The sequence below is a fragment of the Quercus suber genome, unplaced genomic scaffold (assembly GCF_002906115.3).
Source record: "Quercus suber isolate HL8 unplaced genomic scaffold, Cork oak 2.0 scaffold_1323, whole genome shotgun sequence".
NCBI classification, from domain to species: Eukaryota; Viridiplantae; Streptophyta; class Magnoliopsida; order Fagales; family Fagaceae; genus Quercus; species Quercus suber.
Genome location: NW_027070711.1, coordinates 22,357 through 29,222, shown reverse-complemented (window position 1 = coordinate 29,222; position 6,866 = coordinate 22,357). Strand labels below are relative to the sequence as shown.

Sequence of the window (6,866 nt, the reverse complement as noted above, 5' to 3'; positions counted from 1 at the left end):
AAAATATTTTCTACTCTAGCCTAATCTAAGTGTATATGTGTGTGAAAACTTTTAAATTAAAAAAAAAAAAAAAAAAAAAAAACAATAAGTATCATAATAAATATCATGTTTGAGATGGTCAATCTCTCTTAGCAATATTGGACATCAGGTATTAAACAATAGATTTCAATAATGAATTTGCTTGGAAAACTATTAATTATAATTTCCATTTTTGTATAGAGAGAAAGGAAGAGTAAAATTTTTGGGAGATTAAAAGTTATTACTTATTACACTCTAAAACTATCACAATCATAGTAAAGTGTATCAATAGAATGCACAATACTAAAAAAAAGTATAATATTTTTAAAATAATTTTTATTCAATAGATTTTTAGGCCTTAGTGTTCGTTTGGCATGATTAATTTTGTCAATTTATTTTATTATTCAGCTTATTTTTGCTACTATTCATGGATCCTACTGCACTTTTTGATACTATTCATATGTCACACTGTACTGTTTCAGTTAACTTTTACCTTTATCTATAATACTTTCAGCAAAAAGTTTTCTGTTTCAACAAAATAAGTGAATCTCAAATAGACTCGTAATTCAAATTTTTACATTATAAGACAGATAGACAATACATTATATTGGCTAATAGAAACTTTTTTTTTTTTTTTTTACTAGGTGAGAGACCTTACTTCTTCTTTATTATTAGGCAAAAATGCAATTTACATGCATTAACTTTGCCCAAAAATCATTTTAGTTCATTAAATTTGAAATTGGTCATTTTAGTCCCGCAACTTTACCCCAGAATCATTTTATTCCTATAAATTAGTTTTGAGTGATTTATGGGCAAAGTTACCGAACCAGGTGAGTCTGTAAATGACTAAAATGATTTTTGGGTAAAGTTATTAAACTAAAATGACCACCTTCAAACTTAAGGATGAAAATGATTTTTGGGCAAAATTATTGGTCTAAAATGACAAATTTCAAACTTAAAAGACCAAGATAATTTTTAGCCAAAGTTAGCAAATATAAATTGTATTTCTGCATTATTATTCATTATTATATTTTCTTATTCCTTACAATATCATAAGACAAATAGATATTATAATATATTCTATTTTTGGGGTGTATTCTTCCATTTGGGCTTCATTTTAGGTAATTCAATGGCCTATTGGTTGTGCCGATTCTACCAAGCACTCAACTTTAGTCCACCAGGCTCATATGGCTTCCAAGTAGGACCTATGAACATTAAAGATCACGAGTGATTAGTAACTACAGTGAAAGAGCATATTAGATATAATTTTTTTTTTTTTTTAAGTTTGGAAAGAACCCAACGGTATGATGAAGATAAAAGTGTAACATAAAGAATATTGTCCATTTTAAAAGATACTGCAAAAAGAAAATTGGGTACTGCCGACAGTATCATTGTTCATTTTCAATCTCAATGGGACGAATATTATGCTAGGTTCATTTCATGTAAACATGGCAAAAGGGGCCAGAATTTGCTGGCCCGACCCAACTCAAAAATACCTGATCCAAACCTGAATTTTTTTACCCAAAGCAAAAACGGGTTGACCTGTAACCCGATCCGATTTTTTGTCGGTCAACCTGTGACCCGACCCATTAAAAAAAATTCGCTAAAAATATATTTAGATTATGTCTTGATAGCAGGTTCTGTCTTGATACTAGGTGCATAAAGCACAAAGCACCAGAACCAATAATCAATAGATTATAGATGTTTACACTTCACATAAGACAACAGACAAGACAATCACTAAGAGTTTCACATTCAATTTGAGCTTCACAACCACTTAAGAGCTTCATAGACATGAGACAAGACAAAACAACCATTAAAAAAAATCTCATTCAATTTGATACGATCACACTTCATAGCTCACACACTAGACTCACTAGTAGTCTAGTACTCACTATTTACTAACACACTAAATGGCTAGACTTAGCTTGTAGCAGCTGACTAGCTGTAGTCCAAAGGCACAAGCGTGACAAACCACAAAGCTTCCTCTACTCTTACACCTCTAACCTTCTTTTCACACAAAACTTGAAGTGTTTAGTAATCAATTTCACACTTTATTGACTTTTACATCATTAGTAAAGCTGATTAAGATGGTTTGCTGGCTTACTTGTTTTGTTTGTTTTAAGATTTATCTCTTTATGAAGTTGTAAACTTGTAATTATATACATTTTGACAGTGAACGATTAACATTGAAGACTTTTTGAATTTATGACTATAAATAATTTTTGTCATGCTCAAAACTGTCAAAATTGGAAGAATATTAACAAATGGTATTAAGTGCAATTCATTTCTTTAATTGATTTTATTCCTTCTCTCTAAACAGGTTGTCATTGATTTGTTTTTGTAATTAAAAAATAAAATAAAAATAAAAAATAAAAAATAAAAAGCTTGTTTGAAAAATATGGGTCAACCCAATTGACCCGCCCCGACCCATCCCACATCCCAATTGATCCGACCCACCCGTTTTGCCATGTCTAATTTCAAGTTCACCAACCCCACCGCCCAAACTTTTATTTTGTCCATCTTCTTCTTGATGACCAAATGAAACATTGGATGATTTATACAATCATGAATCCCGATACCCCAAACAGATTTTGCCACGCGATAATTAGATGTAAGAGGTAAGGTTCTGTAAAGATGAGTTACACAAGAATCTTGCCTTCACACTACCCATTTAAACAAAGTATCATTTAAGGCATCAATAATCATAAAATCGAATCTGACAATCTACCATGAAAGCTTCTTCTGAGTTTCTCATCAAAAAAGCTTATAAGAATAAACGTCTCCTCATTACTTTTCTTGAATTTTATCTTGGAAACTCCATTGAGCCTTCTAAATGTACTCCCATTATTCAACCGTTTAAGTGAAAAATAAGGGTGCTTAAAGGCAACCCATTTCTATGCATTGTAGCCCCCCATCACAAACATGACGTCAAGAACCTTAGGTTCTGCTAAGNAAGTTCTACTGGTGGGTAGCATTAGGAAGTCGAGCGGGGAGCTTGTAGTCCTTTTGTATGAACTTCGATTCTTTCATAATGGATTCAGGTTTGCCTTGAGGATCGGTGGGTCAAATCCTCCCCAGGTTTTTACCGTGTGGTTTCCTGGGTGATCATATCATTGTGTCTTTTATTATTCCGCTGCTTTATTATTTTGATATGATTATTTGATTGCTTTAACCTAGAATTACATAATTTGACTAAGTAACAACTTGGCTAATTAATCTAGGCTAACCAATCTAGTTGTGTTTTAAGGGGTCTAAAACTGTTCATCTATAATTCTGATAAGAAGATTATATGGCGAAGTTTTGAATCCCCAACGAATACCCTCTTACAAGGTCAGCGTCTCACAGCTGGAACGGAGTTGTTTTCAAGTGTTTCAGAATCTGATCAATCGACAGGAATATTTCGTCTGAAAATGCAGACGGATGGAAACCTTGTGCAGTACCCAGTGCAAACCTCAGAGACGGCTGAATATGCTTATTGGGCTTCTGGAACAAATGGAATGGGCAGTAATGTTTCACTATGTCTGGATGATGATGGTCGTCTTTACTTGCTCAATTCCACCAGCACAACCATAAAAAATCTGACTCAAGGCGGATATCCAACAAAAGATGTAGTGTATTTTATGCGAATTGATGCCGATGGGATCTTCAGGCTATACTCACACAATTTGGATAAGAATGGGAATTTCTCAGTCATATGGCCATCTTCCAATAATAAGTGTGACCCTAAGGGCCTGTGTGGTCTCAATGGGTTTTGCACTATGAATGATCTGGATGCTAAATGCTTATGTCTTCCAGGTTTTGCAAGTGTTGACCAGAGAAATCGGAGCTCAGTTTGTGTAAGGAATTTCACTGCAGAAAGTTGCATGAGCAAAGATGAAAGTGTGAAATATATCATGCAAGCAGTACCTAATACTGTATGGGAAGATAATTCTTTTTCTTCCCTAACATTATTGTCCAAAGACGATTGTGAAGCAGCATGTTTGAAGGATTGTAATTGTGAAGCCGCTACGTACAGAGATAGAGATTGTCGAAAGCAAAGGCTTCCATTAAGATTTGGAGGAAGGGAACTAAGTGATGTAAGCATTATTGCATTCATCAAGGTAGCTATATCTACTTCCACCATAAATAAAATTGAGCCCTTGGGACGTGAAAAACATTCTCGAAAGGACATAATGATTCTGGGCATCTCACTTGGTGCTTTTGGACTTATTATGTCAGTGATTTCTGCAATTGCAATTTATAAAAATCGAGTCCGAGCATATAGAAGGCTCTCTAATAGTGGAAAAGTTGATTTAAGCATGGATGTTTCTCTGAGATCATTTACTTATTCTGATCTTGAGAAAATGACTAATGGTTTCAAGGAAGAGCTGGGAAGAGGATCATTCGGGGCTGTTTACAAGGGAACAATATGGAATGGTCAGAAGATTGTAGCCGTCAAAAGACTAGAGAAAGTGTTGACTGAGGGGGAGAAAGAGTTTCAAACCGAGATGAAAGTTATTGGAAGAACACACCACAAGAACCTTGTCCATCTGCTCGGGTATTGTCATGATGGAGAGAATAGGCTTTTGGTATATGAGTACATGAGCAATGGCTCACTTGCAGATATACTCTTCAATCCTGAAAAAAAAACTTTGTTGGGATGAAAGAATAGAAATTGCTCGCAACATAGCAAAGGGAATTCTTTATCTCCATGAAGAGTGCGAGTCACAAATCATTCATTGTGACATAAAGCCTCAAAACATACTCATGGATGAATATAGGTGCCCAAAAATCTCTGATTTTGGATTGGCAAAGCTACTAAAGCCAGACCAAACCAATACCTTTACAGGGATCCGAGGAACAAAGGGGTATGTTGCACCAGAATGGCATCGAAACCAGCCAGTGACAGTCAAAGCAGATGTATACAGCTTTGGAATTGTTCTGTTGGAGCTTATATGTTGTAGAAAGAGTGTGGATTGGAGTTTTCCTGAAGAAGAAGCTATTCTTGAAGAATGGGCATACTCAGCTATTCTCTCCAATTGACAAAAGGCAATTGGAGAGAATATTTAAAGTGGCACTTTGGTGCATTCTTGATGAGCCATCTCTTCGTCCTTCAATGAAAAAGGTTTTGCTAATGCTGGAAGGGACTATAGATATCCCAATCCCTCCAAGTCCGACTTCTTTTCTTAGTACTGTATAAAATGTATTTATAATTTTTTTTTCTTAGGAAATGTTATAGAGGGGACTTGAGCTGGATATGTTCCTTCATTAACCAAGTGTTAGTACTCAGCTAGTCTTTTAAGGCCAATGGCAAAATGTGGTTGTACTTCAAAACCCAAATATGGGATGGTATGCAAGAATAATTGGCACAACAATATTGTTAAGATTCTTTGTGCTACACGCCCACAGTATTATTGGATATCGGACTATCTCTACTTCAAATGCTATTAAATATATGTATATGTCAATGGCCCTTGGCTTGAGCGAGGAAATGACTCCGCATACTTCCATTGAGAGAGGAGAAAATAAATGTTCCTAAAAAGATAAAAATCAAATGCTTTTTTTTTTTTTTTTTCCCATAAGATACAAGTAGGGGAGGGCCAAAGGGGGCATTTGAACCCAAATTTTGTTTATGGGAATCACAAAACTATAATTTGTTAGTTAAAAAGTATTTGCAGTCTCTAGCTTTTGTTATAGGCTACTCCGAATATAGGAAGCAATAGTGTTTTGTCTATATCAAATAGAACTACTTATTACCAAAAAAAATTATTTACAGCTATAAAAGATTTATTATAAAAGTGAATATAATAATATTAAGGGGAAATTACATTTTGCTCAACTGTGGTTTACTCCAAAAACACTTTGCCTACCTGTAGTTTAAAAATTAGCACTTTACCCACCTGAGGTTAGCTCCAGTTATCTTCCATTATCCACCTCTGTTAAAAACACGGATAAATTTGTATTTTTATTACCATTTTATGTCTCTCTCCTCTCAAAACATAAAAACTAAAATATCAAAATAAAAGAAGATCTAAAAACTAGGTTTTGTAAAAATAAAAACTTAACTTTTACATCTTCTCATGAATCAACTTTTAGATCTTTTATTTTAACACATTAAAAATTGAAATTATGTGTTTCCTCACCTAAACCAAAGAATGAGAAAAAAAAAATCTATTAAGTTCACCAGGTCTTACTCTAAGAAGCACCACGGCCTAAGCTAAATTCACAGAAATAATTCATCTAGACTAACCCAGTTCTTTCCTTCAAGCTAACAATAGAAAGAGGATGATGTGTATCTTGCAATCCCAGACATGAGTGCATATATAACTACCAGTGCAGTAACAAAGCTCCTTGGTTGTATGGATAAAATACACCAACCAATGCAAGCATAAAAATGAAGATAGTGCTGGAAATACAAACAAAGAATGAAGAGGGCATTTAGGACAGTGACGTGATAAACTGAGCTTCATGAATCTAAACAAAATATAAAAATAAAAAGATACTTACAAAGTGAACAATTGGCTGCCAAAACCAAGGGCAGCAACAAATAAGGATTTGTACTTTGGGAACCGGAAAACATCACCATAAAGATGCATAATTTCAATTTTTAATGTGTTAAAATAGAAGATTTAAAAGTTGATACATAAAAAAAAGATGTAAAAGTTAGGTTTTAATTTTTGCAAAACTTAACTTTTAGATCTTCTTTTCCCTTCACTTTTTAGTTTTTTATGTTTTGAGAGGAGAGAGACATAAAAGGGTAACAAAAATACAAATTTATTCATGTGTTTAACCGAGGTGGGTAACAGAAGATAAACGGAGCTAACCTCAGGTAGGTAAAGTGTCAATTTTTAAACTATAGGTAGGCA

General features: G+C 34.0%; 1 pseudogene; it reads left to right on the top strand.

Moving 5' to 3' along the window:
• The first annotated feature begins 2,943 nt into the window (after window positions 1–2,943).
• LOC136065919 (G-type lectin S-receptor-like serine/threonine-protein kinase LECRK3) lies at window positions 2,944–5,200 on the top strand (annotated as a pseudogene).
• The last annotated feature ends 1,666 nt before the right edge of the window (window positions 5,201–6,866 follow it).